We start from the raw sequence: 7,826 nt of genomic DNA on the forward strand, positions 1-7,826 counted from the left end.
GCAAATTGTAAAGTACATTAAAACTGAAGGAAGTTGAAGAGACACAAAGTGGAGAACAAGAAACATCAAATGTGAAGGAAAAAAATGATGGCAGCTTATAGGTAAGTAATGTAAGAAGGCTGGAATGTCAGCGTGGAAGTGGATCACACTGCAGACACCGATGCCCACATGGGAAGGCAGCACAGGCAAAAATCAGATGTGCCAGTGTGGGTTAAGATGCAAAACACATCCTTGCTTTGTAGCCTCAGAGGACTTAGGACCCCCTTTCCCATAAAAATGATCACATCAGCCACTCAGATCTTCATTTCTAACATCATTTACTAATGAACTAAAGAAGGTTCTTCAGAGAAGTGTCTGACACATAAGATGATCCCAAAGCATACTGTATACAAGAAAGCAAGAAAGGCCTTTTAAAGACTACAGGTGTAATAGATCACAGTGACACTCAGACTACATAAAAGTTTCCCCTGGGTCAGTCCCAGAATCACGTGAGCCAAAAATATGTAAAATGTTTTTACATAGTAACTAAAATACACAATAAAATCTACACTGACATAATTGATTGAATAAATACTAAGTATGGAAGAAGAGACAAGCTTTCTACATAGGAAGCTCTTGTAGCTTCTGATCCCTGAGTCTGGACCTGTGCAGGGGGTTTTCCTCAAAGAGTGGAGTACAGGGTTTAACTTTAGAGTAGGGGCCGATCTGAAGCCCAGTGGTTAGATGCAAATCCAACAGTGATGGGATGTCATGTCGGTGACAGAGACCCGGATGGGTACGATGGAGACAATGCTTCACCTTTGCAATCTTTCTCTCCCTGGTGTCTGGTCTGTGCACAAGCAAAACTATAAACAAATCCCAGCTGGGGTGCATCCTGCAGAGTCCCTGCCAAGCTCTCCCATCAAGGTCATCAAAACAAGGAAGTCCAAGGAACCAGCACGGCCACAGAGCCCACGGAGACTGGTGCTACAGAGAGTGTGGAACAGGAAAGCATGAAAAATATGTTCACTAAAGCTGAATGATGGACAGTTTTTAGGCAGTAATGACTCATCAACATAACATTTTGCTGATCACAGGGGCAAAAACCTGTAACTTCACCTCTGGGAGGATGATGTATAAGGATTTTAAGGTTAAACCAGCTTGCACTAGGGTGGGCTGAAGAATGGGCTGGACTACAAAACAATCTTCCAATTGAAAAAATTATTAATAATAAAAGTTTTGTTTATCAATTATGACAAAGGTAATTAAGATAAATTTATTAATACAGGAAACGAAGTATATGTAAAACAGTACTTGCAACAGTCTGTAAATCTAAAGCTAAGCTACAGTCATTTTAAAAAAAAGACTGCCTTCAAATTGTCAAAAAATGCAAGAAAACTAGAAAGCACAATTGGTAAGGATTTGAAACACAGAGCTGACTACCACCTGTTCTGTCAGAACCTGTTTTCTTTTTAAAAAAAATTTTTTTTTTTCTCACCAAGTTTGAAGTAATCATTGTATAACTCGAAGGTCGAGCACGTCTGTGTTCAGGTCAGCAGCTGGTGTAGAAGTGGGGACACATTAGATGTCAGACTCCAGGAAGAGAAGAGGCTCTGGGACAGCATTTCACTCCTAAGGAGCTGTCTGATGACCTTAACTCTGGGGTAAACCCTTCCTCCCAGGGAACCCACATGGGCGGTGTCATGCGTGAATCCCTGTGACACCTATGCTTCCAGCACCCCTAATGTGATCCCAGTGCTCTGAGCTGCTCCTCATCGTGGACTCCTGCATGAGTGACTCTTTCCATCCAGGCTGGGGAAGGTAAGGGTCCCTGCCCCTCCTCGAGGTACCTCCCGTCTTTGCTGCAGTGTGGAAGAGAGCTGCAGGTCCACTCTGAACTTACAGGGGAAGCAAATCCGTTGGCCTCCACCCATATGATTCTAGGATTTCTCTGTTGTGCCAAACAACATCAATTACTAGACTCAAGACTATTTCACACCAGTGACTTTCCCAAGCCTCTCCTAGTCGGTGCTCATAGACCCAAGGCACAGGCAGGCAGCAGATGTCACAGATCATAGCTCCATGGCATGGCCTGTGATCAAGGTGAGGAAATGAAGTCCCCTCTCAGACACCAGCACATTTCCAGCCCAGCATCACCCCAAGGCGCTCCCTGGGTGATGGACGGTGAATGAGGGCCACATGGGAGGTGCAGGTTTAATAAATCATTATAAACTCATACAGAGCTGCAGCTACAGTTGGAGACAGAGCCTCACACTTGATACCCACAAACTGAGAATAATGGGGCCCTCTCTGGCCTTTACCAGGAAGCACAATACAATGTCCGATTTTAAAAAGTGTTTTCTAAGTTTTTCTTGGAAAGTATATATTTAGCTGCTGCTGTGTCAGAGGATTTCTTCGTAACAATGATACAACTTCCCTGCTCCATGCTTCCTATTTACCTATTTAATGGGATGTGGTGGCACAAAACCAATTTAGGTCACTGTGACTAGCCACTGCAACAGGAGCCAGCACAAGGCTAAAGGAACCAGTCTGGAGGAATCAGCACAGCTCGGGGCTCAGAAAAGTGTTCCAGAAAGAGATAGGAAAATAATGCATTCTTGCAGAAAAATTTTAAAGAAATTTCATGTTGAAGAAGAAGGTGAGCAAGAACGAGAATCAGAAAAGGTGTAGTGGGTAGGAACATACATTTACATAAATCCTAGTGGATGACTTTAACGTTTTTCTGCATGCCAAGTTACTTAATTACGTTTTGTTTGCTTTCATTATCCTTTAAAGAGTGGGAGGTATAAAACCCAAGAGATGAGGTTAATTGGTGTCCATCAAAAGTAAATCTATTCTAGGCTAAGTCTTAATAAACAATACACATTTGGTTAAAGGGCTTCCAAGAATACAATCATATGGGAAACATATTAAGAAATAAGATAAGATCAAAGGGAAATGTATGGTAAATGTGATTTTTTTTTGTCTTTTTCCTTTTTTATCAGTACCAGGGGGTAAGTGTGATTTTGACAATGCCCACCACACCAAACACGTGCCTTATATTTACAGGGGGGTGACTTCTGTCTTAGATCTTGGGATCACTTTAGGAAGTATTATGCCATATTGGGATAAACTTTTTTATTTTGCTTTGCTTTGTTTTTGGTATCAGGGATTGAACTCATTACCTTGTACTTGCCAGGCAGGAACTTATGCCACTGAGCTATATCTTCAGCCTCTGTTACAATCGTTGACATATAAAACATTCAACAAAATGCAGGAGAAAAGTAAACAAAGACTTTGAATTGACAACCCCAAAGAAGAAGCATTGACAAGAGCTAAAGAGATGAGAGATGTTCTGATTTACCAAAATATAAATCTGTGTAAATTTCAAGGACAAATTACCATGACATATTTTAAATAAAATACGTATAAAAATATGATCATACCCAACATCTGAAATTAGGCCAACAGAGGACGCTCACATGTGTCACTAGTTAGGTTCTGCATTAGTACAGATGCTTTGGGAGGCAGTTTTACGAAGCATAACAAAAACACTATAGAAATCAGTATGGAAATTTCTTGAAACTCTAGCATCAGTTGACCCCACTATTTTTCTTCTGGGTGCCATCCCAGAAGAATTAAAAGGATCATACCACAGCAGTATATGTACAACCACGTTTATAGCAGCACAATCTGTGATAGCTAAATCTTAGAAACAGCCCAAATGCCCACGATCCAGGAAAGGATGAAAAAGATGTGGTATTTTTAAACAATAGAATACTACTACTCAGTCATAAGGAAAGATAAAGTTGATACCTCTAGAGGTAAATGGATGCAACTCGAGATCATACTCATAAGTGAAATAAATCACACTCATGTGTAAACATCATATTGTCCCCTGCTGTGAGAATATGAAAGAGTAAATAAGGTCTAACATGTACAATAGATATTGTGAAGTGGTAAGTAATTGTTTAAAAGGAAAAAGGAACCAGAATGGGGTAAAGGGGAAAGGAAGGAAGGGAAAAGAGAGAAAATTTCAGTTAGCTGTACCATTAGTGTCTGTTATATCATTGAAAAAGAAGGTTCATGCTAACATCAATTGGAGATTTTACTATGCCCAGGACTTGTACTTTGAGTAACTACTTTGAAGATGACAATATACAAAGCATTAATTATTGATACTCCCTTATTATTTTGTTATGAGATTGTCTTTTACTTTTTGCCATAAAATAAAGAAAAAATAACTTAAAAATAAAATTTTAGAAAACATGTAATGGCTAACAGAAATCTCAGTCCTGGATATTTACCACAAGGGATTAATCACATTTTACTAACAGTGGGCTTTGTTCAGCCATGGTCACATCTATACTGTGTGTAATAGTGCAAACTTTGGGGCTACCTGAAATTTAATGGTCCATAATAGTTTAACTGTAAGTTGCAAACTTACCTTCCCTACATCCTTGTGAAATATTACTATTACCCATGAGAACAGCAATATTAAATTGACCCTGCATTTCACAAAAACCTAGTGTGACTGTATTGAGTCTCTAAGAATAAGCATGCGACACAAATAACTGAGGAAAAAAGAAATATATGCGACAGATTCTTTCTCTCACTCCAGAGAGGCAAGTGTAACTTTAAATAACCAACTCTTTATGAAACACATCTGCCTGCTTTCTCTATCATAGAAAGCCTTATGATTAAAACCTGTTGTTTGCAGGGAGTTCTTGGCTACCTGCCCCAGCTCCACCTTCTCTCCAGCTGTGACTCTGGAAGGCAGGACTGTGCTCAAATCTCGGAGCTCAGGAGCTGGATATTTTCTCTGTAATTATTCATGCATCCTGAGACTGGTCTTCCTGGTTGGCTTGACAAACACCTGTCCCACTGACTTAGAATTTAGACTTCTGCCAGAAGGAAAGACAAGGATTTTTTTTTTTTTTTTTTTTTTTTTTTTTTTTTTTTTTTTTTTTTGCTTTCCGCTGCTTGTTTTTCACCAGTACTGGAGACAGAATTGAACATGATAGGAAACTGCTCCACCCTTAAACAGTGACTCTCAGTCCAAAAATACAATCTCTCTCTCTCTCTCTCTCTCTCTCTCTCTCTCTCTCTCTGTCTCTGTCTTCTCTTTCTCTCTCTCTCTCTCTCTGTCTTCTCTCTCTGTCTCTGTCTCTCTGACTCTCGTCTCTGTCTCTGAGTCTCCCTTTCTCCTTATTTGATTTGTCTTTATATTCTAATGTTTCTTCACCGAAAAAACCAAGAACTATTTTAATCTCTATTCCAATTAACTGACTAGATCGTACTATTGCACTTCGAACAAAATACAGCTAAAAATCAATAAGAAACTTCACTTATTAGAGGGAAACATTGTTCAGCCTTTTCTATTATTCCATTTCCATTCTAAAAGTCATAAAATCGATCCGTTTTCATTATAAATACAGGTCTAGAACCAGCAAAGGCCAGCAGCAAATCTCTCAGGGCCAGTCAGTGCTGACTGACTGGCTGTTCCCGGAGGACCCTTCCCGACTTGTGCTCCAGAACCAGAAACGCGCTCCAGGCTGCTTTGTGAGGGGGCACAGCAGCAGCTGTTTATGCTGAAACTGCTCACCAGCACGTGACCTTTGTCAGGTTTGGGGCTTCACCAGACCTTTGAGTGCGCATTGGTTAAAAGTGGGCTTCTGCTCTATTCCCGCGGTGAGCCTGCCAGGTCTAGGTACACAGAGGGCTTCCCTGGGGTCAGCCCTGAGGGCTGCTGATCTCATGGGTTCTGCTCAGGCTCCAGGGTCAAGCTTGATTCCTGCCTGGATCCCTGCGGAGACACAGACAGCCTTGGTGTGTCTTTCACGGGTGCGCCTCCGGCTCCCTCTGGAAGGATCTCATCTCCTGACACCTGAGGAGTCTGAGTTCTCCCTGCTCCACTGCTGGGATCTGGATCCTTTTCAGTCTCAAGTTCTGACTCTGTTTGGCTGGCCCGGTATTCCCCTAGAGATCACAGCGCCTGCAAGTTGGGAAGGTTTTCTCATCTTACCACGCCACATACTTTTTCATTCTTTCCATGTGGTACTCGCGTCACAGCCTTTTTTCAAGTAGTACTTGGTTTAGCTATTCTATTGTTGATGGATTTTTCCCCTTTGTTATGGCTTAAGTGTCCCCCAAAGCCTCACGTAGTCATGAAGGTGGCTGAGTCTAGCCTTTGTGATTGGTTCCTTGTCCGCGCTGGGATTGGTGGTGTGGATGCTGCACCCAACCAGGGGCAAAGGCAGTCTATTACATAAGGGCAGGAAGGAGGTGTACTTTTTCCTTCTGGCCTTTTCGCTCTTGTCACCTGCAGCCTCTATTAGGGTCTGCCCTTTAGCCCCGCCCCCTGCCTTGGAGCCTGCTGAGTATGGTCTGAAATCTCCCAAAATTATGAGCTCAATAAACCTTGCCTTTTTTACTTTGGGCATCAGGTATCATCAACCAAAAAACAAGTAACTATGATAGCCCTCAGGACCTTATTTCCTCGGATGCCATAGAGCAAATCCTAGTTAACTAACACCAGACCTCTGGCTGGTCCTCTCTTTTCACTGTCATGCTCATTCCATAACACAGGAATTTTGATTATCCCCAGGGTGCCTGGGAGGCACGAGGCTCCCCAGTGGGCTGTGCCAAGTGAGTGACCTTCAGCCTGGAAGGTTTGTTGCATCTGCGTGGTGTGCACACCCCTGAGCATGTGTAGGCTGAGTGCTGAGAACTGGGGTAATTTGTACTTTCATCAGAGCAATGCGTAACAGACCTCGCTTCTTGCTGACAACTTTGGTCCCATCAGGTCCCACCCTCACCCTACTCCTCCTACCCTATATCTGAACAGATCACTTTCCTTAATTCCCTTGATTTTTAGAACATCAAGGGTTGGTCTGTGCTAGGAAACAGTCATTGTGACTCCACCTCCATCAACAAAACAAAGCACCCCTCTCCCTTCACCCCCACCTCTTCCCCTCTAGCCACTTTTTCACCTACACCTAGAACAGTTCTGCTCTCCCAGAAAGCCCTGCCTTTTCCAGACTTTTGGAAAGCCTGTTTCGATCAAGTGTTCCAACTATCTCAACATTCTAAAAAATGAAATAGAAGGCAGTTCTTCTCTCTGTGCAAGAATCACATAATAAATACTTATGATCTGGATTGTGTAATAGCAGAACCCTGTTCTCCTGACCCATAAAACACACATAGCAGTTTCTGATCATGGATCATGTAAGCTCCCAGGAAAAAAATCTTCCTCTTTGGTAAGGTGTGGACTCCACAGTACAGCGGAAGGATGCTATTCATGATTGTGGAATAAATCAGATATAAACATGGATTTTAAAATTGACTCTCACACAGGAAGTAATGGGAGACAGGAGCACAATTCAGGACTTGGACAAATGAGATTGAAAAATAATTTTCCTTATTTCCTGACTGTTATTCTTTAGGTCCAGTCCACACTAAAGAAGAAAAGAACTATACTGTACCTCTTTGCGACAGAATATCCACATATATCATCCAAAATCTCCCTTCCCGAGACTGTTTACATGTTTATTATTATTTATATATTCAATCAATTACTAATGTCAGTATGGATGTACTGATTTTACACTGCAGGATGTAACCAAATACTATTTTAATACAATTTTATTGCTAAATTTTTTTTTTCCAGTTTTGGTCACTGTTGCTTCACTTGCTTCTTTTGCCCATCCTTCAGAATTATTTTTCTTTTTCATTCCTTACTTTCTCACACTGTAAGATGCTTCAGCCTCATTTTGTTTATTGTCTGTATCTATTATATATTCAGTCATTTCTCTAGGGAGAACAAGAGGGAGGGAGAGACACAGAAA

The sequence above is a fragment of the Cavia porcellus genome, unplaced genomic scaffold, assembly GCF_034190915.1.
Source record: "Cavia porcellus strain 051 isolate PalLab524CR breed Dunkin Hartley unplaced genomic scaffold, mCavPor4.1 scaffold_16, whole genome shotgun sequence".
In the NCBI taxonomy this organism is placed as follows: Eukaryota; Metazoa; Chordata; class Mammalia; order Rodentia; family Caviidae; genus Cavia; species Cavia porcellus.